General features: G+C 41.7%; 1 protein-coding gene and 1 long non-coding RNA gene across 7 annotated transcripts in view; one reads left to right on the forward strand and one right to left on the reverse strand.

Moving 5' to 3' along the window:
* Positions 1-24,114, reverse strand: part of LOC110342363 — a 72,710-nt gene extending 48,596 nt beyond the window's left edge. The window contains exons 1-4 of one of the 2 annotated variants that reach the window (XR_005869875.1): positions 23,928-24,110; positions 23,232-23,367; positions 3,761-3,878; positions 3,006-3,161 (exon numbers count right to left, since the gene is read on the reverse strand). This is a non-coding gene — a long non-coding RNA (uncharacterized LOC110342363). Of the gene's footprint in view, positions 1-3,005; positions 3,162-3,760; positions 3,879-23,231; positions 23,368-23,927 lie in introns of both variants that reach the window. The other variant, XR_005869872.1, reaches the window with a different exon arrangement.
* Positions 24,115-24,166: 52 nt separating this feature from the next.
* Zfand6 (zinc finger AN1-type containing 6) overlaps positions 24,167-24,624 on the forward strand; it is a 67,170-nt gene continuing 66,712 nt past the window's right edge. For 2 of the 5 annotated variants that reach the window (XM_040728978.1, XM_040728984.1), the window contains exon 1: positions 24,172-24,322. The gene's annotated coding sequence lies outside the window, so the exon portion shown is untranslated. Of the gene's footprint in view, positions 24,323-24,495; positions 24,605-24,624 lie in introns of those variants that run through there. The other 3 variants (XM_040728996.1, XM_040728987.1, XM_040728993.1) reach the window with 3 other exon arrangements.

Here is a 24,624-nt window from a genome sequence, read left to right on the forward strand (position 1 = left end):
AGACAATGAATCATTCTTATCATCAGACCATTTCAAAGGACAAATTCCCAACAGTGACTTTCCTTATGGACCTTGGTCCATGGGGTTGATTAATGTTATCCAAAGCTGACCAGTGTGGTTACTCTTCCCCCAAGTTCCATTTATTTTGTGACATGGCACACATGAGGACTTGGGAATCCCATTCCATCTTCTTGATGGCCAGATATCTATATAAATGCTTGGCATGGGAAATTTGTCTGTTTTCCCTCATTAATTTATTTTTATTAGTGTGGACTCATGGATAGTTTATACTTTGATTATAATTCAATACTATGGTACTCTTTCTGTTACTCAAATTGTCCCAGTCTTGGCTACTGGAGGACTCTTTCAGTTGGTCCTGGGGTCCTTTGACACTCCACTAAGATACGGGTTTTGTGTGTGTCTTTACTTTCTGGCAATTCAAGATACTGTAGAAGCAACCTGTAGACTTCTGGCCTCAAGTGTGGAAGAGCTTATTTCCTCTTCTCTTGCTTCCTTTCTTGGGGAAAGCACTAGAATCTAATTTCTGGGGCTAGCTGTTTGAATGGTTATCAGGGCGTCATGACTTTTAGGGCTTTTAAGGTACAAGAGCAAGAAAATATACATGTATAACATTTATATACACATATATGTTTGCATGTAGAGACATATGAATATCCCTATATACCCATCTGTATCCATATTAAATGTAAGTATGCACTGAATCTTGAACCTGAATCTAATCTAGTTCCCTATGGCTCATTCTAGTCATTCTAACAGGTCACAGCAGTACCTCATTATTTTAAATTTATTTATGTGTTTACTTTTTTGGCTTTTTTGAGACAGGGTTTCTCTGTATAGTCCTAGCTATCCTGGAACTAGCTCTATAGACCACACTGGCCTTGTACTTATGTGTTCATATGTACACATGTGTTTGAGACAGGATTTCACTCTGTATCACAGGTTGGTCTCACACTTGTGTTAGTCCAGGTGTGAACCACTATGCCATCTCAATTGTTGCTGTGGTGGTAGCCATGGTCGTTATGTCTCATATATTTATTTAATTTTATCTTTTATTACATTTACTTACTTATTTAGAAGGGAATGCACATGCTATGACAATCATGGGGAGGTCTAAAGATAAACGTTTGGGAGTCAGTTCTCTCTTTCCACCATATGGACCCAAAGGATCAATCTTGTGTTGACTACTTGGTAGCTCCTTTATTCTCTTTACACAATTACTTTAGCCTGACTGTTTTTGGTTTGATGATGTTGTTTTTTTCTGAGTTAGTTTCATGTAGCCCAGACAAAGGCTGGTCTTGAACTCCTGATCTTCTTGTCTCTGCCTCCCAAGTGCTGCAATGATATATGCCTGTAATTTGTTATAGATTTCATTGACATTTCCTTAAAAAACTGGTGCTAGAAATTCTTTTACATACTTACATACTACTTGTACATATTCTTAAAGTTTCTGTTCAGATATTGGTCCCATTGTGGGGGGGAATAAGATTCAGTTGGATGTTTTCTTATCATTGAGCTATTTGTATATTTGGGGGGAAACTACTTTCTTCACCAAAATATCACAAGAATGATCTCCAGGCAGCATACTAAAATTCTTCTCTGAAATCTCTTGAGTCAGCCCCCAACAGTTGAATTCATTATCAGCATCATTGTCTTTCATGCTCTTATTAGTATGGTCCATGATGTAGTGCTTAAAGCATTCCACTGCTTTCCTAACCCAAAGTTACCAAACTCCAAATTCCTCCGAACAAAAACATGGTCAAGCCTATCACAGCAATACCCCATTCCTGGTATCAACTTCTGTCTTAGCATTTCTATTGCCGTGAAGAGACAGCATGACCACAGCAACTTTTTTTTTTTTTTTTGGTTTTATGAGAAAAGGTTTCTCTGTATTGTTTTGGAGGCTGTTGGTCCAGCCTGGCCTCAAACTCACAGAGATCCGCCTGCCTCTGCCTCCCGAGTACTGGGATTAAAGGCGTGCGCCACCACCGCCCGGCGACCACAGCAACTCTTATAAAACATTTAAATGGGATGACTTGCTTACAGTTCAGAGGTTCAGTCCATTATCATCATGTCAGGACCCTGTAGTGTGCAGGCAGACACAGTGCTGGAGAAGTAGCTAAGTGTCCTACATCTTGCAGGAAACAGGAAGTGAACTGTCTCACTGGGCATGGCTTGAGCACATATGAGACCTCAAAGTCCATCTACAGTGATACACTTCCTCCAAAAAGGCCACATCTGCTCCAATAAAGGCATACCTCCTAATAATGCTACTCTCTTTGGGGGCCATTTTCTTTCAAAACACCACAGGGTACAAATCCTTTATCAATGTGTTTTGCCAATCTTTTCTCAAAATCTGTGGCTTATTTCTTCATTCACACAGAAAAGTTAATTTTAATGAAGCCAAATTTACCCATTTTTTATATACAGATTTTGCTTTGGGTATTATATCTAAGTCCATCAGCAAAGCCAACTTTAAATGATTTCCTATATTTTTTTCTAGAAGTTGTATGTATTGGATTTTACACAAAGGTCTATGATCCATTGTAAGCAAATATTTGTGAAAGGCATCAGGTATGTGTTTAGGTCTACTCCACCCCCTAATAGAGTCTCCGTTATTCCACCAACATCTATTGGAAAATTCTATACTTAATTACCTATGTACATCTGTCAAAAATCGTGGATTATATTTGTATTGACATTGAGGTGGCTTTATCAAAGAATATAATGAATATGGTATTTATAATATAAACACAAGAATATAATCACAATGAGGGCTTTAGCTAATCAATTAGTATAGAGTTGGTTTTTACTACTCAATGAGTCTATCTTTTGGCAGTGTTTTCAAATTATAATGGAACAATAAAGTAAATTGTGATACATGTTGGTGATATTTGTCCAAATCCCATTATGAACATCCTTAAAAAGTATTTTTAAAAAGTCAAGGAGCAGGCTAGGCAGACAGCTCCATCAGTTAAGGCATCTACCTTGCTGGAGTTTAGATCTCCAAAGTTGGGCACACATATCTGTAACCCCAGAGCTGGGAGTAGGGATAGAATAGTGGTGACAGGTAAATTCCTTGGAGCTCATTGTCCATCTAGTGCAGGTAGTTGGTGAGTGCTGGGCCCCATGATAGACCTTGTCTGAAAGATAAGGTGGAGAGCAAAAGTGGAGGAGACCCATGCTAACCTCTGGCCTCCACACACTTATGAGCATACATGTACATATGCACTTGCATGCACAGATAACACACACACACACACACAATCAAGGGGGCATTTTTGTTTCTTCTGAGTAGTCCTCTGATGGATGAAAGTATTGGGATTACAGAAATCACAACAGTTGGGCAGTGGTGGTGGTGCACACCTTTAATCACAGCACTCAAAAGGCAGGCAGGCAGGCAGGCAGAACTGGCGAGTTTGAGGCTAGCCTGGTCTACAAAGTGAGTTCCAGGACAGCCAGAGCTGTTACACAGAGAAACCCTGTCTCAATCAATCAATCAATCAATCAATCAATCAATCAAATTGATCAATAAATATAAAAAAACCACAACAGCCTACTACACTCTGGACTATGTTTTAATTCAGTAGCAAAGCACATTTTTATGTGGGAAAATGGTTCATATAGTGTGATGGTTAGTCTTAACTGTCAGCCTGATGAACTCTGGGATCACCTGGAAGGGAGGCAAGCCAAAGGGCTTCTCTGGGTTTCATGCAGTTGAGTGCTACAGAGATGACAATACCTCAGGTGACGCCTACTGTCTTCAACTATCCTTATGAGGCACACAATGTCAGGTATTCTGAAGATTTTTGTCCGGTGAGATTTGATTCAGGAAGGTATATGCTAAAACAAATACAATTCTGAAAATACAGACGACAGGAAGTTAGTAAAGGAGGAAAAAAAAACATTGTGAAAGTCAAAGGAGTAACAGGGGGTCTTCACACTGAAGAGACACATTTGTCACCTGAAAGGCTTTAGAGATGAGGCTGTCAAAAAACTTTCTCTTCACCATCTCAGGAGAAGAGATCAGTGGGACACACCTTTAATCCTAGCACTAGGAGGACCAAGGCAGGTAGATCTCTATGACTTCAAGGCCACCTTGGTCTGCACATCAAGCTTTCAGTCAGCTAATGCTACATAGTGACACCCTGTCCTCAAAACACAGGGGAGGTGTTGGGGGTGGGGGTGAGGGTATATTCTGGTGAAACTTTTGTTTGTTTGATTTTGTTTTTCAAGACAGGGTTTCACTGTGTAACTGGCCTGGCTGTCCTGGATCTGGCTTTGTAGACCAGGCTGGTCTTGAACTCACTGAGATCCATCTGCCTCTGTTGCCAAAGTGCTGGAATTAAAGGCATGCACTACCACTGCCCAGCTCTGGTGAAACTTTTAGGAAGAAAGTAAGGACTAAGTAGTACAAAAATGAATTAGAAGATATGAAAGAGTAGAGCAGATAAATAAATATGAGATAACAGAAACTGGTACTCCAAACCCAGATCAAGACCGAGAAAGGTCACAAGTGGAGTGAAGAACACCCTTGCATGGGTACAGGAGGACCATGTTGGGTTGAGGATGATTAACTTGACTCTAGACTGGGCCTGGGAAGACACTACAGCATCTCCTACTCTTAGGTAACCACATCAGATGATTGGCCTTGTTATTAGATCCATTTCTTATCAACAGACAAGTTTAAACAAAATTCACAAAACTAATGTATAAATCCAAGTTCTAATTTATAAATTAAAAATGAGAAATATAACTAAGAGGGTCCAATCATATTAACTCACAACAATCAAAGTGTATTAAATAAATTAGGCATTTAATAACCAGAAGAGCCTGAGAAAATGTAAACTGAACAAATACTTTTTTCCCTCCAGGGTTTCTCTGTGCAGCCCTGGCTGTCCTGGAGCTTGCTCTGTAGATCAGGTTGGCCTTGAACTCACAGAAATCCTTCTGCCTCTGCCCAAGTGCTGGGATTAAAAACAAGTACTACCAACTGGCCAGCTGGACATACTTTTAAAAATTTTTTATTTTATGTATATTACTGATTTGCCTGCATGTATGTCTATGTGAGTGTGTCAGATGCCCTGGAACTGGAATTACAGACAGTTGTGAGCTGCCGTGTGGGTGCTGGGGATTGAACCTAGGCAGCTAGACACTCTTAACAGGGCAGCCTTGAAAGGTAGTCTTCGACATATTCTCCAGCACCAACCCTGCCCACCCTAAGATGATACTGATTTGGTTATAACCCTCCCTTTTTTGCAATTGGCTTCAGTTATATTGGTGTATTCAAAAATGATAACATTATTTAAGCCAGGCATGGTGATGCATGCTTATAAACTCCACACTCTATAGTAGCAATTCACAACCTGTAGGTAGCAACACCTTTGTGGGGTCCAGATATCTATTCCAAAGGGATCACCTAAGACCATCAGAGAAAAGATATTTACATTGCAATTCATAACAGTAGCAAAACTGGCTGGGGTGTTGGAACACACCTTTAATCCCAGTACTTGGGAGGCAGGTGGATCTATGAGAGTGCGGTCATCCCAGGACAAGCTCCAAAGCTACACAGAGAAACCCTGTCTCAAAAAACCCCAAAACAAAACAAAAAACAGTAGTAAAGTTACAATTATGAAGTAGCAACAAAAGTAATTTTATGGTTGGGGATCATGACAACATGAGGAGCTGTATTAAAGAGTCACAGCATTATGAAGGTTGAGAACCACTGCTCTAGAGGCTGAGGCAAAAGGATTTCCACAATTTGAAGGCCAATCTGGGCTACACAGAAACAAACACCTTATCTTAGGGTAAAAAAGTGTATGTCAAGGCTAGGAGCACTCTCCTTCCTAGTTAGAGTCCAAAGATATGGGTTCAAAGTTCATTGACAAGTTTTAAGAATTTCTAAACTAGATGTAAAATTTTACTTGTGATTCTTGTCATTATCTTTTGAGTTTTAAGTCAAAGTCTTAGCAGACATTTTCAAATCTTAGTGTTGAGAGACAACTCACACTAGCCTTGGAGTGCTGAGAATATAAAACATACATAACATATGCATTTAAAAATTTTTAAAAAGCTACTCATGCCTAAGAATGGAGGTTAGACCCATCTTACTCTATAATATCTCAGTGATACTAGTGATATTTTAATAAATATCCAAATAATCAACATTAATAGTCAGGTGAGGTAGTTCATATCTACAACCAAACTACTAGGGAGACAGAGGCAGGAGTACCGATCATAAGTTCAAAGTCAGTCTGGACTCCTAAGAAGACTCTGTATTAACAACAACGAAAACACTGATAAACACAGAGTGAAGCTGGGTTGGTGGTACTGGGGGAGGGGGGTTGGAGGACCGCCAGTTTATGGTCAACTTTGGCTATATAGTATGTTTGAGGCAGCCTGGTCTGCATGAAACTCTTTCCCCAAAACTCCAAACCAATCAAACAGAAAAGCACAACAAACAATAAACAAAACTATAGAGTAAAAACTTCTGACCAGACCCAACCAAACAGATTGACAAACTTATAAAGAATAATACTGGAACCCACATTTATTTCGCTGAAAAACAAATTACAGAACAAAATAAGAATTGAGGAGATTGTAGGTGTCCTGGGAAGGATCAAAATGATAAACACACTAATTTTTAAAATTATCTATGGATATCTGCATCAGGCTACAGACATTCCTACAAGCATTCTCAAAACCTTCCTTAACCACCCCCAATTAAAAAGGGGCCAGCAAGGTAGCTCAGTGGGTACAGGTGTTTGTTCTGTACAAGGCTGATGATCTGAGTTTCATCACTTTAACCCACACAAAGTGGAAGGAGAAAAACAACTCCATAAAATTGCTCTCTGACCTCCACTTATATACAGTGGCATGTGTAATAATAATAACACATTATTTTTAAAAAAGGGCTCTGGATATAGCTCAGTAGCAGAGAGCCTAGCAAGTGTAAAGTTCTGCTTAAAACTCAGCACTAAAACAAAACAAGTAAAATGTAAGTGAATTATTAATAAGAGACATAATCTTCACAATTGTTCTCTTTAATGTTTCACTGAATTATTAAGGCAACAAAAATGCCTGAGAAATGTTTTATATAAAAATTTGAATAACTTCTGAGAAAAAAAAGGCAGATTTCTTCTTTTGTTAAGGCAGGTTTCACTATGTATGTAGCCTACTCTGTTTTCAATTCACCATCCTCCTGGATGCTGGAATTACAGGTGTACATTCTTAGGCCTGGCCATGAAATTTTGAGACAGGATCTCTACAGACCCCTGGCTGTCCTGGAACTCCATTTGTAGACCAGGCTGGCTTCTAACTCACAGAGATTCACCTACCTGTGCCTCCAGAGTGCTGAGATTAAAGGTATGTGCCATCATATTCAGCCAACAGAGGAACTGCTAATTTTTTGTTCTGTTTTTTGAGACAGGGTTTATGTGTGTAGTCCTAGCTGTCCTGGAACTCTATCTGTAGACAAGGCTGACCTTGAACTCAGAGATCCACCTGCCTCTGCCTCCTGAGTGCTGGGGGACAGAGGAATGCTAAACAGGTCAATCACATTCTGTGGGGATGCAACTATTCCTCCCTGTACCCTAATTTGTCTTCAGCAAATGTAATCTCAGAAAATTCAAAATTATTCTTTGTTTATTGAGAATGGAAACAAGTCCCACCAAGGATGCCAGGAAAGGTAGTTGGATATTTATTCAGATAGAGAGAAGTAACTTACATGAGAAGCTGAGAACCGGGGTCAACGCTCTATGTTCTCTGAACCTCAACCAGAATCCAAGAGAGAGCGGAGTCCTCTCTTGTCCCCTCTTTTATCCCTGGTTTCTCCCACGTACCTGTGACCATGCCTGTTCAGGTGTGATCAGTGCTACAGGTCCATGAGACCTCTCTCTACAGTTTATATTTAGGTTTTTTGTTTGTTTTTGGCTTTTTAAAAATTTTTATTTCTTGCTTGTTTCTGGAAGGAACAACATAGGGTTCCATATAGGCCAGGCTGGCCTCGAACTTGCCACATAGCCTCTCCTGCCATTCTTGCCTCCATCTCCCAAGTGTTGAGATAAGTCATGTCATCATTCTTTGCTTTCAAAACATTTTTTCTGAAGTTAACCTAGAGACATAAACAGGGAAAATAGTCACATAAAATACAGAAGAGTAATGGATGGTGATGGTGGAGAGGTACTAAGAACATGATTAAAATATCATGGGTGATAAGGGAGCTCAGTTTTAGAGCTCATGATACATAAAAGTTAACATATGATAAAGGCCTTGCACAAAAGCTTGGGAAGGAATAACTGACACGCTTGTTAGTATAGTTGACTACAGACTTGGAAATGAACCAAATTTATATCATTACATCATACCAAACAAACAAAAAACAACCTCATCAAACTTCAGAAACCAATTTCTGGTCTGATTAAGAAGGTAACAAATATACAGATGGATGAATTTCATTTAACTCAGTAAGCACTACTGCATAAGAAAGATCAAGTGTGAAGATACAACCAGGCTAATGGCACAGATCAAGCTTGAACTGGACTAGGAGCTTCTGCCCTGCTGCCTAGCCCTCATTATGCTGGCAGGTGCTTTATAGGCTACTTGGGGAGATTTGTCATCAAGTCTTAATCAGATGTAGACTCTGAGGACAACATTATCAGCTGACCAGGAAAGTTGTGTCCACTCATACAATAATGGGGAGTCTGTTATGGGGGTAACCAACCACTTCCTGGTTGAATTTGACTACTCCACAGGAGGGAATCTGTGCTGGTACTGAATACCTGATCAAGTCTATGACTGGGGAGGTCAGAAGTCTTAGTGAGGAAGTCACTGCTGTTGTTTTGCAACATGATGTCCCCATCAACTTGCCTTCTAAATAACTTGTTTATGTCCACAAATTAGTACTGCTGTCAGTTTTGGTCAGAGAAACTTCTTTTAGCAGTGTCAGTGGTAACTGGAGACACTCTTAAATCGTCAAAGTGACAATAAGTGACCACTGAAGGCTCGGCCGTAAATGGAACATCTGGATTACCCTGTGGTGACTTTAACGAGAAATGTCCACCATAGGCTCAGGTGCTTAACATGTGCTCCCTAGTTGGTGGTTATGGGAGATGGGCTTTTGAGTTTTTAGCCTCACTCCACTTGCTATCCCATCTCCCTGTTCTGTTTTTTTCTGTTAAGATGTGATCTCTCAGCTTCCTGTGCCCATTGACATGTCTATTGCTTGCTGTTGTTGTTCCTCTCCTGTTCTTACAGACTCTCTCTCTAGAAATGTAAGCCAAAATAAACTCTTTATTCTATAGTTGCTTTTGGATACGGTGTTTTATTACCAGATATTAACAAAGAGTCATTAATACACATGTTCTGCAAGGATCAGGGAATATCTTGAAAGAAGGAGTGAATAGATAAGAACTGGAGGGAAGGAGACCCATGGTGGATGGCTTCTCAGTACAATATGGCTGTTGCACTCATAAACTCACCACAGTTGTCATCACCTGGACAAGATCTGGTCTGTCAACATCCTGTCGTGGAGTCGGTAGGGGCTCATGGGGCCACAGCCCTACTTGAGTGTTTACAATCAATGGTAAAGACTTTCATTTGAAAATTTATTTATTTTGTTATTATTGTGTGTGAGTGCAGGTACCAGACTTGTATGGGTACACATGTGCCACTATGCACACATGAAGATCGGAGGTCAATTTTGTGGAGCTGGTTCTCTTCTTCCACTTTTATGTGGGCTCCAGGGATGGCATTCATGTCACCAGGCTGGCACAATAGGAATCACTTTTACCCACTGAGGCATTTCACTGGCCCTCGGGCTTGAAGAAATATTTTCTTCAATGATATAGCCAATGGTAAGGAGTCTATGTGTCTCTAACCAACCCTAATGAAACTCACTAGATTACAAAAACAAATTTAAAAAGAGAACTGGCCTGAAAGAAGGAGGATTACTTGGGGAAATAAGGAAGGAAGTCAGAAAGAGTGGAAGGGGAAAGGGTAGTGGGAGAGGGTGACTGACCGAAATACATTAAACACATGTATGCAAATATCACAGTGAAGTCCATTATTACCTATGACTGATATAATGATAAAAAGAAAGAAAATAAAGATGAAATGTGTGAAAACAGGTGAGGAGCTGTAATTTTGTCTATGGAAGTCAAGAAAGTCTTCATCAAGGAGCATGTGTGTATACTGGGTTTAGATGGAGTAAGGAATTTACTGAAGATAAGGACAAGCAAAATAATAAAGTCACAAAAAGGAGAAACATCTAGAATATGATGAGGGGCCAAGGGTAAGTATAAGCACCTTATTTGAGTATGTTAATTACTTTCAGCTATTTCAAAGCACTATGTCCACATGGCAGCAATTTAAAACAGTTGCCCTCAAAGGACAAGCTATGAATACCTGGGTGTGGTGGCTCATGCTTAATTGCAAAACTTGGGAGGCAGAAACATGTGGATCAACTATTAAAGGTTAACTGGGGCTGAAGTATTTATTATTTTCTTTATAAGATTTATTTGTTTCATGTAAGTATTTTGCTCCCATATATGACTATGCACCATTTGTGTGTCTGGTACCCTTGGAGGTCAGAAAAGGAGATCAGATCCTCTTGAACTGGAGTTTTAGACAGTTGTGAGCTGCCATGTAGATGCTGGGAATCAAATCAGGGTCCTCTGCAAGTGCAGTAAGATGGCTCTTAATGGTGGAGCCATCTCTTCAACCCCAGAGAAGTCCATTAAAAATAAGAAAGTTCACAATCATTTTCATTGTAATTATAAATCATCCCTTGTCTTTTCCATCTTTTCATCTCCAGCCATTTAGTGGTGACTCCCAGAGGCTACATGGTATATGAGACCTTATGAAAAGTACACCAGGAAGTGCTGGCTGGAGAGAAACAGGATGGTCATTAGAGCCCAGGAGTTCCAGAACAGACTGGGCAGCAAATAGACATGACAGTTCAAAGTTAATTAATAACTAGTTAAAAACCTAGCTGTCTTACATTAAACTGAATATGAAAGAGTGATATAAACAATGTAACACAATGTCATTCTTCTTAACATAATCTAGAAAATTAGTTATTTTTCATTTAAAAATGTTCCTTCTGTGAACTTGTAAATAGGCTATTGTTACTTTTAAATTAATTAATATTTAAAGTAAAATTGATAGATATCAATACAAAGTGTACTTTTTGTTTTGTTTTGTTTTTTTCAGTTCTCAATAATTTTTAAGAATATGAGGGGATCCTGAGACCAGATAGTTTGGGACCTGTGGCAGAAAGCATTAGAGGAAGCTTTTCTCAAGGACAGCACAGCCTAAGACTATGATCTGGCCACACTCCTCCTGGTCTGGCTCCATTTACATTAGAAATGAGCATGCTCTTGGAGATGACCAAACCTGCAGAGCAGATTAACATGTCCACATCTCTGCAAACCCTCAGCTTCAAAAGAAGGGATTCATCTCCCTGCCTCTTGAATCTGGGTTAGTTTTGTGCTTTTGATCTGCAGAATGCAACACAACTGGCATGAAATGACTTCCAACACAGACCAAGCCAGTGTCCCTGTATCCCTAAGGCTCCAGGCTGGGAAAAATCACAGGGGAATATTCCGCCAGGGGGACAGCCATCAAAGTACTACAGAAAATACAGGCAAAACAAACAAGAAGTGTATCATTCACCCTAAATCATGAAATATAATAAATCTTGGGGTTGTTTATTTTGTTTCTTTTGAGACAGGGACTATCTATGTAACTTAGACTGGCCTCAAACTTTCAATACTCCCTGCCTCCATTTCCTGAGTGCTGGAATTACAGCCCTACACCACACTGGCAGGTTTAATTCTTGTTTTAAGCTATAAAGTTTGGGGTGTATCTCGCAAAATAGTAGATATTGGATTGTGCTGCAGCCTAACTGGCAGAACTCCAATGCAGAAGTTTGTACCTTATCTTCTAGGTCAAGCTTTCTCAATTGGACAGGACTGATATGCAGGGCTAGTAATTCCTTTTTGGAGGTGGGTGGGAGGGTTGCCCAATGCATTGTGGCATGTTTCACAGCCTCCCTCTGACATTAGGTGACAGAACCCTTCCTTTCCCAACCAACTTAAATTATTTCTATATATAGCCAAATGTTTCACGGGGACATAATCATCCTTAGTTCAAAATTATTGTCCTAGGCCAACCTACTTTGAGAACAGGAATACCCTGGAATTCAGGAGGTTACTAGAAACAGATCTGCAGACTTCCAGGAGAGACTCCTTTTGTACCCAGACTGTCGATGTGGAATTTAGAGCTTAAAAAAATACTAGATATTATTACCTTTGGAATAAGCTAAGGGACAGCAGAAATTTGACCTGCTAAGATGTGGTACTATATATATCCTTCTGGAAGGAGCTGAAGAAGTAGTTGTGTAGATGTGGGGGTCAGGGATAGAAAATAGGAGCCAGAGGTGAGAAATAACACAGGGTTTACAGAGTGGGGTTAAAGTGTCTTAAAGAACCAACCAGTCTGTGACTAATTGGGTAGTGGACAGTGAAGACCTAAGAGAAGAATGAGTCAAGGTTTACAAACTTGAAATGATCCTATTAAGTGATAAGGCATCCCACAAAATGAAGGAAGATATTTGAAAACTGTATTTTCGAAAATGAACTTGTGTTCAGAACATGTAAAAACTCAATAACAAAAGCCTGGCATTGGTAGCACATGTCTTTAATCCCAGCAATTGAGAAGCAGAGGCAGGCGAATCTCTGAGTTTGAGGCCAGCCTGGTCTACAGAGTGAGTTCCAGGACAGGAACCAAAAACAATACAAGAAATGTCTCCAAAAACCAATAAATAAATAAAATCTCAATAACAAAAGAAACATCACCTTGAGGAGAGGATATAACTCCACTGCTTACCCCTTACCTAGTATGCACAGAGCTCTAGGTTTGATCCCCAGCATCACATTATATTGGACATGAGTACCCAGGCTCTTCCAGGGTCAGGTTCAGAAGTTTAAGAACATATTTGGTTACAAGGCCAACCTGGAATACAAGATGCCTTGTCTCAAAACAAAACACAACAAAACAACCTGACATAATCTTATTTAAAAGGAGGCAAGATCTGAAAAGACATTTCTTCAAAGGAGTTATACAGGTAGTCCATAACTATGTGAAGATGCTCAATATTATTACCCACTAGAGAAAGGCAAAGAAAAGGTAGAATGATATTATATCACTTCATACCCACCAGGAAGGCTAAAAAAGATTACAGAAAGTCTTGGTGAGTGTGTGGAGAAACTGGAATTGTTTTGCTGAAAGTGTAAAGGGGTTTGGTCCTTATGGAAATCATCCTGGTAGTTCTTAAGATGGCTAAAAACAATGTTAGCAAGGGAAGCAGGTAGGCTAACTGCAGGTCTTCCTCTTCTCAGCTCGTCCTAACCCAGTCCCCCAGTCTCATCCCTAGCTCTGCAGCAGCTCACCTGCTACTGTCTCTCCTCACTTTGCCCCCATTCCTGGGATACTAGATTCTAGGGGAACACACTATGTTCCTCCCTTTTGTGGACCCTCTCAGTCACACCCTCTTCCCCAGTCCATCCCCGTTCTAAGTGTCAGCTCCCAATACCTTGACACACATTTTCCTGGAATTCCCACTGGTCACAACATTCTGGATCCAGAAGGAATTTTCTACCAGGCAATACACTCTCCCAAGAACCAGAGAAGGCAATAGAAACCAAGGAACAAAATGCCCACCAGATATCAGCACACAGAATTACAGTCTTCCCAAACCCAGATGCCTAGATGCCAGCATAAAAAAAACAGTAACAACTACAATGATATGACTCCACTAGAGCCCAGCAACCCTACCACAGCAGGCCCTAAGTACTGCATCATAGTAGAAGCACAAGACAAAGATAAAATATCCTTTATGAATATGACAAAAGGTGTTGTTTTTGTTTTGTTTTGAGACAGGGTTTCTCTATGCAACCTTGGCTGTCCTGGAACTCTATCTGTAGACCAGGCTTGCCTTGAACTCACAAAGAACCACCTGTCTCTGCCTCCCGAGTGCTGGGATTAAGTGCACCACCAACTCTACAGCTGATAAACGTTCTTAAAGATTAAAGGTGTGTGCCACCAATGCCCGGCTCCAGGCATACATTTTCAAGAGCAATAATATTCTTCAAAACTTAATAAAGCATATTTACAGAAATAGGGGTGAATTGCCTCTGATTCTGTCAACATTGAATCAGGACAGTTCCCAGGATCTGGAGTGACAGCTACCATCCCCAGATGAGAGACCTGAGAAACATCACCTCCCAAAGAATTTTAGGGGGAAATATTTGAGAAAAAAATGGGGTTCCCAGGAATGATCACATCTGTCCCATACATGACTGACAAAAATGACACTAAAGACCACCAAGAGAATCGTCATTATGACAGAAAAGAGTGTGTGCAGGCCACCCCATCCCAGCAGTATGCTGCACTGTCCCTTGGGAGATGTTAGTCAAGCATTCATACACTGGTTGGAAACTAGGCAGCATGGTTCCCTATACAAAAGTGCACCTTTCTAAACTTTAAATTGTTCCTCAAATTTTTCTACATCAAAGCCACGAACAAAAACATCTTAACCTAACTTTACTAACAGTCTACATCTCTGAATTCTTTCTAAGGGTAGTGGTTGAATATTAATCTGTTCCAGCAGCAAGGTTTTGAAAAAGTCAATCACTATTAAATAAGTACAGGTGACACTAGAAAACCCCTTAGAGTTTTCACACAACTCATACATTATGAGGGACATGGTGACCCTGAGGGCAATAAACAGAGTTACACTTATTGACAGCATGAGGTCCTCAGGAAATGTAGTCTTTGGGGCTCTGCTTTTCCAAGTTTCACCCATTGTGGTTATGCTAACAAATGAGTCTCATTATTTGCTGAAAAGACCTGTGACAAAGTTCAACACCTCTTCATGATAAAAGTCCTAGAGAGACTGGGGATATAAGGGACATACATCACATAATTAAGGCAGTTTACAGCACAACCATAGCCCACATTAACTTAAATGGAGAAAAAGCAATTCTACTTAGGATCAAGACAAGCTTGTCCACTCTCTCCATACTGATTCAATATAATACCTTAAGTCTTAGTTATAGCAATAAGACAACTGAAGGAGATCAGAGGGAAACAAATTGGAAAGAAAGAAGTCAAAATATCTTTATTTGCAGATGACGTGATAGTATACATAAGTGACCTGAAAAACTCCCCTGGGAAACTCCTACTGCTATTAAACACTTTAAGCAAAGTAGCTGAAGGACTCTAGCATTCCTGAGCATAGCAAATATGGTACCTAAAGTTTTTTGTTTTTTTTTGAGACAGGATTTCTCTGTGTTGCCCTGCTTGTCTTGAAACTTGATCTGTAGACCAGGCTGGCCTCAAACTCATAGTGATCAGCCTGCCTCTATCTCTGGAGTGCTGGGATTAAAGGCATGCATCATCACCATCCAGCTAACCCCTCTCTCCCTTGCAAAAAAAAAAAAAAAAAAAAGAAAGAAAAAGAAAAAGAAAAAGTTAGATTACATTCCTAAAAGTAGCCACCAAAGTCTATTCCCTTATTTGGCCGTTTTCTACTGAGGTTGACCAGCTATCGAAGTATTGAAATTCTGCAATCAAAAGCCCCCTTTTGGCTACCTAAATTAACATGTCTATTCAAAACAAACCAACTCATCCTAACATGGGGTTTCCTTTTCTCCCTTAGAAATTGTTATTTATCAATGGGCCACTTCTTTGTGGCTCTGAGGCAAATATTCCTTCCTCTTCTTCCTTGTTCCTTTTCCCTTCTCTCATGTCCTCTGTATCCTGTCTTTGTCTCTTATCCTCTTATCCCTGCCCTTTGTCCCTCTAGGGCAAATAAATATCCTTTGTGCTGAGAATTTGGTCATCATCATCTTTTGAATGACTAGTTGCCTCTAATAATTTTATTTGTAGCATGTCCTTCCATAGCAGAGATATTTTTCTTTCCTGGGCTAATTTATAAAAAGCCTTCATTTCTGGAAACTTTAAGATTTATTTATTCATGTATCTGTGTGCTCTGTCTTCATGCACACAAGAAAAAGGCATCAGACCCTATTATAGATGGTTGTAAACCACCGTGTGTGTACTGGAAATTGAACTCAGAACCTCTGGAAGAGGAGTCAAGTGCTCTTAACCACTGAACCAGCAGCTCTCCAGACCCCTTGTGCTGATTTATTCCTTCCAGTAGCAGCATACAAAATTATATCACAAAAACCAGTAACCCTCCTATACACAAATGACAAACAGACTAAGAAAGACACTAGGGAAACAACACCTTGCACAATAGCGGTAAATAATACAAAATATCTTGGAGTAATTCTAACCAAGAACGAGAAAGACCTATGTGATAAAAAAAAATCTGAAGACACAGAAGAAAGAAACTGCAGAAAATATCAGAAGATGGAGATATTTCTCAAGCTCACAAATCACTAAGATTAATACAGGGGAAAATGACCATTCTACCATGAAAATTTCAACATAATTCCTCACAGATCTTGAAAGGACAATTTTCAGATTCATATGCAAATACAAAAACCTAAGATAGCTAAAACAACCCTGAATTTAAAAAAAAAAAAACGAAAAACTACAGGATATAGCACTATCTCTGATTCCAATTTGAACTAGAGGTGTAGGAATAAAAACAGCATTTTATTGGCACAAAAATAGACACAGTGATCAACAGAAGAAAAATGAAGACCCAGATATGAATCCACATTCATATGGACACCTGATTTTTGAAAAAGAAGCAAAAACTAACTATACAATGGGGAAAAGAAAGTGTCTTCATCAAATGGTGCTGGTGTAACTGAATGTCAGCATGTAGAAGAATCCAAATAGACTCAGATTTATCACCCTGCACAACTCAACTCTAAATGGATCAAACACAAAAAAACCAGACACACTGAGCCTGATACAAGAGAATGTGGTAAGTAGACGTGAACTCATTGGCACAGGAAAACATTCTGAGCAGAACACTGTTAGTACAGGCAGTAAGATCAACAGTTAATAAATGGGACCTCATGAAACTGAAAAGCTTCTTTAAGGCAAAGGACACCACCGAATGGACAAGGCAGCAGGCTACAGAATGGGAAAGATTTCTATCAACTCCACATCTGACAGAGGACTAATATCCAACATTTATATATATACATATAAAACTCAAGAAACTACGTATCAAGACAATATATAACCCAATAAAATCTGGAGCACAAATCTTAATGGAATTTTTGAAAGTGGAAACTTAAAGGGCTGAGAAACACTTAAAGAAATGTCTAATTTCCTTAGGCATCATAAAAATGCAAATCAAAACTATATTTAGATTTCTTCTTAACCCAGTCAGAATGGCCAAGATCAATAACATAAGTTATGCTGGTAAGGATGTGGGATAAGGAGAAAACTTATTAATTTCTGATGGAAGTGAAAACTACTGCAGCTTCTATGGAATTCAGTGTGATGGTTCCTCAAAAGACTGATAATAAGATTCAATTGTACCACTCTTGGACATATACTCAAAGGACTCTACATCTACTACAGAAATACTTTATCATCCATGCTCATCATAATAGCAGAAACTGGAGACAGCCTAGATGTCTTCAACAGATGAATAAAGGAAACGTAGTACATTCATACAGTGAAGTATGACTCAGCCAATAAAAAATGACATCATAAATTGGTCGATGGTGGTACTCACTTTAATTCCAGCACTCAGGAGACAGAGACAAGCAGATCTCTGTGAGTTTGAGGCCAGCCTGGTCTACACAGTGAGTTCCAGGACATGCTCCAAAGCTACACAGAGAAACCCTGTCTTGGAAAAAAACAAACAAAAAATGACATCATGAAATCTGCAGGTGAATGGATGGAACTAAAAAAAATCATCCTGAGTGAGGTATTTCATATACAGAAAAACAAATATGGTACGTATCCACTTATATGTGGATATTAGCTGTTAAGTCAATGATAATCAAGATACAATCTATAGAACCACAGAGTAAAGGGCTAGGAGGATAGACAGATCTCATTAGCAAAGGGAAATAGAATAGTTAGTTATAGACAGACTGGGAGTGCTGAATGGGAGGACCAAGAAGGGAGGGGGAGGGGGAACCTAAGACAGTAGAAATTTTTAAAAATATATACCCATATGAAAGTGATCTAAATGAAATTGCTAAATAAAGGGAGAGTCTGAATCCCAACTAGACATCTCTTGTCATCAAATGAAGCTAATTGAGTTGTTGACCAAATGGGTTTCATGGAAAATCCCCCCAAAAGTCTAGGAGAGCAAGGCTCCATTGCTAAAGACAACACCCACACAACTCATTGCACATGGAGAAATTGAGTTGGTACCTACATAGAGCCTTCATTGCTCTGAATGATAACAAGAGAAATATAAACACCAAGCCAGCCAAAAACCCTTTTATTACAATGCTGTCCTGCCTGCAGGATTGTCCTACTAGGGCAATGGGTGGCATAAAATTTGTGGGAGGAACTGTCTTAGTTAGGGTTTCTTTTTGTTTGTTTGTTTTTTCTTTTGGTTTTTCCAGACAGACAGGGTTTCTCTGTGGCTTTGGAGGATGTCCTGGAACTAGCTCTTGTTGACCAGGCTGGCCACGAACTGACAGAGATCCGCCTGCCTCTGCCTCTCGAGTGCTGGGATTAAAGGTGTGTGCTACCACCACACGGCTTCCAAGACATCTTTTTAAAGGAAAATATGTCATTGGGACTGGCTTACAGGCTGAGTACTTTAGTCTATTATCATCATGGCTGGAAGCATGGTGTTGGAAAAGAGCCTAGAACTCTACATCTGGATTGGCAGGCAGCAGGAAGATAGAGACATTGAGCTTGGCTTGAGCATTTAAAACTACAAAGCCCATCTCCCAGTAACACACTTCCTCCAACAAGGCCACACTTACCCCAACAAGGCTGAACCTCCTAGTAGTGACACTCCTTTGTGACCAAACATTCAAATATGAGACTATAGGGGCCATTATTATTTAAACCAGCACAGTAATCAACCAATATATGACTGAAGGCCCACTCCACAAGAATGAGCCCATACTCAACACAGTTTGGGTGACCATGAATCTGAGATTAGACAGCACAGGGACCTAGGGTATAAATAACCAAATACTACTGTTCAAACAAATGAACAAACAAAAAACTGTAGCAGTAAAATGACTCCTAATGAAACTCTACTATACTCATAGATCAGTGCCTTGTTCAGCCATCATTAGATAAGCTTCCTCCTGCAGGAGATGGGAACAAATAAGAAACCCACGGCCAGATATTATGCGGTAATCAAAGAACTTGGGAACATTCCACCCTACATGGGATGTCTATCAAATTCTTCCCCTCAGTGCTCATGGACCTTTATGGAAGATGAGGGAAAAAGAGTGTAAGAGTCAGAAAGGTATGGAGAACACCAAGAAAACAGGGTCCTTTAAATCGAATGAACAAAGCTCACATGAACTAAATCATCATTAACAATGCTCACATATGCCAGGCGTTGGTGGCGCATGCCTTAAATCCCAGCACTCGGGGGACAGAGGCAGGTGGATCTGTGAGTTCCAGGCCAGCCTGGTCTACAGAGCAAGTTCCAGGACAGCCTCCAAAACAATACAGAGAAACCCTGTTTTGAAAAACCAAACAAACAAACAAACAAACAAAAAACCCAACCCAAACAAACAAAACAATGCTCATATGAACTCAGCCTGCAGCAGCATATACAAGGCCCGCACAGGTCTGCATCAAACCCTTTGTGTATATATTACGGCTTCCAGTTTAGTGTGTTTATGGGATTACTGAGTGTGGAAATGAGTGAGTCTCAATTTGTGTGCCTTTTCTTGAGCTCTTTACCTTCTGTTTCTTTGTTTCGTCCAATTCCAATGTGCTAGCATTTTGTTTTATTATATATTATTATCCTTTAAAAACCTATTTGTTTTCTTTTTCTTTTTTCTTTTTGGTTTTTCAAGACAGTTCTGGGGTTTCTCTGTGTAACAGCCCAGGCTGCCTTGGAACTTGCTTGTCATGGAACCAGACTAACCTCGAACTCACTGAGATACACCTGCCTCTGCCTCCCAAGTGCTGGTATTAACGTTCATGCAACACCACTGTCCAGTACCTGTTTGTTTTCTAATGAATGACAGAAAAGGATGAATCCAGATGGGAGAGGAGGTGGGGGGTAAGTAGAAGGAGCAGAGGGAGGGGAAACCACAATATATTATGTGAAAAGAATCTATTTTCAATAAAAGGAAAAAAATCTTACCACATGACCCACAAATTTGACTCATATACTCAAGAGAAATGTACACCCGAGGGTGGTGACATACACCTTTAATCCCAGCACTGAGAGGCAGAGGCAGGTGGATCTCTGAGTTCAAGACAAGTCTGGTCTACAGAGTAAGTTCCAAGAAAGCCAGAGCTTCAGAAAGAAACTCTTGTCTCAAAAAGAGAAAAAAGATATATCCAGGGATGCTCTCTCACCCTGAACACATGAGATATGGCCTAGACCCTGCCCTGGATGAAATGACAGACTTTGGAGATCCCCCATGGAGGGCCTCACCCTCCCTGGGGAGCAGAGTGGGGACTGGGGGGGGGCTGGTAGATGGGAGGAGAGCTGGGATTGACATGTGAAGCAAGCTTGTTTCTAATTTAAATAAAAAAAAGAAAATGTGAGTGAGAGAGAAGATGCAAATATATGTTACCACTAAAACTTAGAAATATTCACAATGGCATTATTTATTTTGATCCCAATTGGAAAGAAACAACTCAAATGTTCATATGTTGACTAATGGATAAATAAAACATGGTATGTCAAATACAATGACATGTTACTCAGCAGTAGAAAGGACATTCAGCACTGATCACTGGTGTAAAGCATGAATGGCCCTTGCAAATATCATCTAGAGTGAAAGCAGCCATGCATCATGTTGTAATTCCATTAGCAGTTGCCTAGAGCTGGGGTGTGGCAAAGATTTGGAAAGAAGGAAGATCATATTCCTTTTTGTTGCGATGGCCAAACACTTGACATAAATAGTTTAAGAAAAGATTTAATTTGACTCCTGGTTTCAGAGGGTTCAGTTCATAATGTGTTGGACCTTCGCACTAGGACTGAATGACTGTCAGCTCAGCAAGGGCGGAAAATCAGAGAAAAGCTAGAGGGCAGGGTACCCTCAAGGACCTCCTACCTCTTCCAGCTGGGTCCCTTCATTTAAAGGGTTCCAGAACCTCTGAAACATGTCAGATGTCCACCTACAGATCTTACTTCTGCTTTGATGTGCTGTAATCGCCAATCTCCTGCTCTACCTCTCAGTTGCACAAGCCAAAACTCTATCTCACCTGATTTCTCTTTCACTCCACATTCCACGTGAGTAAAAAACGTATCATTCTACCAGGAAACTCTGTTGACTTTTAAAATATAACCAGAATTTGGTCTCTTCCTGTGACCTTCCTTGTTGCCACCCTGGTGTTAAGTCACCATCGTCTCTCCTTCATGGAGTCAGCAGCATGAACCTCTATATGAAGATTCTGTCTAACAGTGGTGTATTTGGGACTGCTCTTAATGTAGAAATACCCTTTAAAATCTAAAGTGTTCCATGTTACTTTTCTGTTCAAAATCCTGTGCTGATCCATCTAACTTACAGTACGAAGCAAGTATATCCAAACCTCACAGGTTCACCCGATTTACAATTTCCTCATCCTCCCCGGTTCCTGGCTTGAGAATGGTGCTTCTCAGTCCTCACATACTGGAATCCTTCCCAGGACACTCTCACCGTTCATAATTTTGTTCAGACTTCCTCTTCTCAGTGGGGCCTGTTCTGACTACTGTGCTTGGTGCCACAGCCTTCAAGTCTCCAGTTAGATGGTTACCTTCTCCATCTAGGTCACCTACTACCTTATAATTCACACCACACAGATGTTTCCTGTTAGGTTTATTTGCAAGCCCTCCATTAGAATTAGCTCTACAGAGATGGGGAACTTTGCTTCATTCACTGAGTTTCCCAATGGGTAGAAAACCGAGGACCTAGAAAGATTAGACATGGCTCGATGCAGTAAGTCAAAATGTGCCTGAGCAACAGTTTAAGCTCCAGCCCAAATTCTACATTCTTTTCATATAGTGTTTCTACCCAATGGCCAGAAACTAATGAACCCTGAAAGAATTCCAAATGACAGGAGTCATTTGCAGCATCTCTCAGTCATTAGGATCCACCCTTTCCTTTCCTTCCCCCTTCTCAGTTCCAAGAGGTTTTCTTTTTTTTTTTCTTCCATTTCCCACTAAAGAAAGTAACTACTCACTTTGGCTTTTTAGGTCTGCCATAATTGAACCAAAAAACAGCCCCCAGTCTACCTTACAGACTTGTATCCACCATCCTCTTGTGCAAAATCCTCTTGGTGATTTAGCCCACTGGGGGGAGGTGGAAGAGGAGAGAGAGGGAGAGGGGAGGAGAGGGAGAGAGTGGGGGAGGGAGGGAGAGAGAGAGAGAGAGAGAGAGAGAGAGAGAGAGAGAGAGAGAGAGAGAGAGAGAGAGAGAGAGAGTTTTGTCTTTGGACATGGTTTTTCTCCATAGTCCTGGTTGTCTGGGAACTCCCTCTGTAGACCAGGCTGGCCTTGAAATCAGAGATCCACCTGCTTCTGCCTCTCTAGCGCTGCGATTAAGGCATGAGTCACTACACCTGGCTTTAAAGATCTATTTTCAAGTGTTTTGGCAGTTGTGAGCCATTATGCGGATTCTGGGAACCCAACCTAGGTTCTCCACAAGAGCAGCAAGTGCTCTTAACTACTGAGCCCACTGCTCCATCCCTAACTAGAAATTCTAATTGGAAGTTGAATGCTTCTCAAAAACATCCCTAGAATACCCTTAGAAGCTGGGTAATCCTTCAGTTCTGCTCTGACTTCATGCAGTAGGCTTAGCTTTATTTACATTTATTTGGGGCCCGGTTTCACTAAGTAGCCCTGGCCTTCCTGGAACTTGCTAGGTACTCCAGGCTGACCTCGAACTCAAAGAGATATGCCTGCCCCAATGCTGGAATCCTAAAGGCATGAGCCACCATGGCTGGCCATGCTTAGCTTTAGCAGTTTATTTTAGAATACTCTGCCCCAGAAGCTTGCCTGTCACAGCACAAGAGCACTGTGTGTTTCTCTCATGCCCTCCAAGAAGTCGTCAGAATTTTCCAAAGGTTACCTCTTCTTCGAAGAACTCTTCCTGACCTCCATCGTGTCCTCCACTCCAACTATCCTGTCATTCTACAGGACCACAGAAAGCAGCCCAAACTGCACATGCTCAGATGCATCCCAATCGATCCTCAGCCTGTGAGCTACTGTAAAAGTAGGGCAGAAATTTGAGGAAAATAGGTAAGGGGGTAATGACCAAAATAAAAATTTTAAAACACCGAAATTAACCCACAGCCTCATGCTTAGCAAAACAGGAGAATTTCAAAATAAAGACAGGATTCTTGGCACTCCTGCTTGGGCTAGGGAATTCCAGGAGAGCTGCTGTCAACATCACACTTGCTCCACTAGACCCACAAGCCGGTGGGGGGGGGGGGCAGCTGAGCCTGGATCCACGCTTCCGCAAGATAGGGGTCCAGTGGGCTTCTGGAGCCCGTGTGTGCAGGTGCATACTGCACAAGACAACACAACGGACGCCACCAGTGTCGCTCTCTGTACGCCACGGCTCAGGGCAGGGCAGAGTTCAGACCTTGGACTTTACTCTGGCCCACCAGGTCTCCTTGGGGCCGGAGCAATAGAAGCTCAAGATTTCCTCTCACACTAAGGTGAACACGCCAGTTCAGTCGTGGGTAGCAGACTCCGGATTACGTCCGGACCCCAGGACTGCGAGGGACCCTCCCACCCCACCGCGCCAACCGGGAAAACAAACCCAGCTCTCTGACACCCCAGGAGTCAGGGGCGTGGCCAAGCAAAGAACAGCGCCCCTGTGGCACGCCCCTCCGGTGCCTTGGCCAATAGTCGTCCTCTCCGAGCCTCAGCCCCGCCCCCACACCGCGGCCCCGCCCGGGCCAGTCATAATTAGGCAGCGGGCTGGGGCTGCCGCGTCAGCGCGCGTAGCGAGCCAATCGCGGGCGCTCCCCGGAGGTCGCGTCACAGGCCGAGCAGCCAAACAGAAAAGTTTAATAAACAGCGGACGGAGGGCCGGCGGCGGCGGGCCGGAGCGAGTGGGGTATCGGCGGCCTCACCTGTCCTCACTCAGCGGCGGCGAGAGGCGGCGGCGGCGGCGGCGGCGGCAGCGCGTCCGGCGGAGAGGGCCGCCGCCAGGTGAGGGGCGCGGGCAGCGGCGGGCGCAGCCTCCGGGTGGCTTGGGAGCCGGAAGCGGCGGGCGGCGCAGCAGGTGGCCTCGCGGCGGCGAGCGGAGGGCGCGGTCCCGGCGGGGCGCGGTCCCGGGGTCCCCGGGCGCGCGCTGGGGTCGTGGTGGGCGCGCCTGGGGCCGGTTCGGAGCAGCTGCGGCCGGCCGAGCTGTGTCCCCCGGGTCCCTTTTGTCGGCTGAGGCTGGGGAAGACTCAGAAGGAGTCTCGTTGATTCCAGTCTCTCTGCTCCTCGGTGAGCGTTTTCAAGTTTCT

This window comes from Mesocricetus auratus, unplaced genomic scaffold, assembly GCF_017639785.1.
Source record: "Mesocricetus auratus isolate SY011 unplaced genomic scaffold, BCM_Maur_2.0 Super-Scaffold_4256, whole genome shotgun sequence".
NCBI classification, from domain to species: domain Eukaryota; kingdom Metazoa; phylum Chordata; class Mammalia; order Rodentia; family Cricetidae; genus Mesocricetus; species Mesocricetus auratus.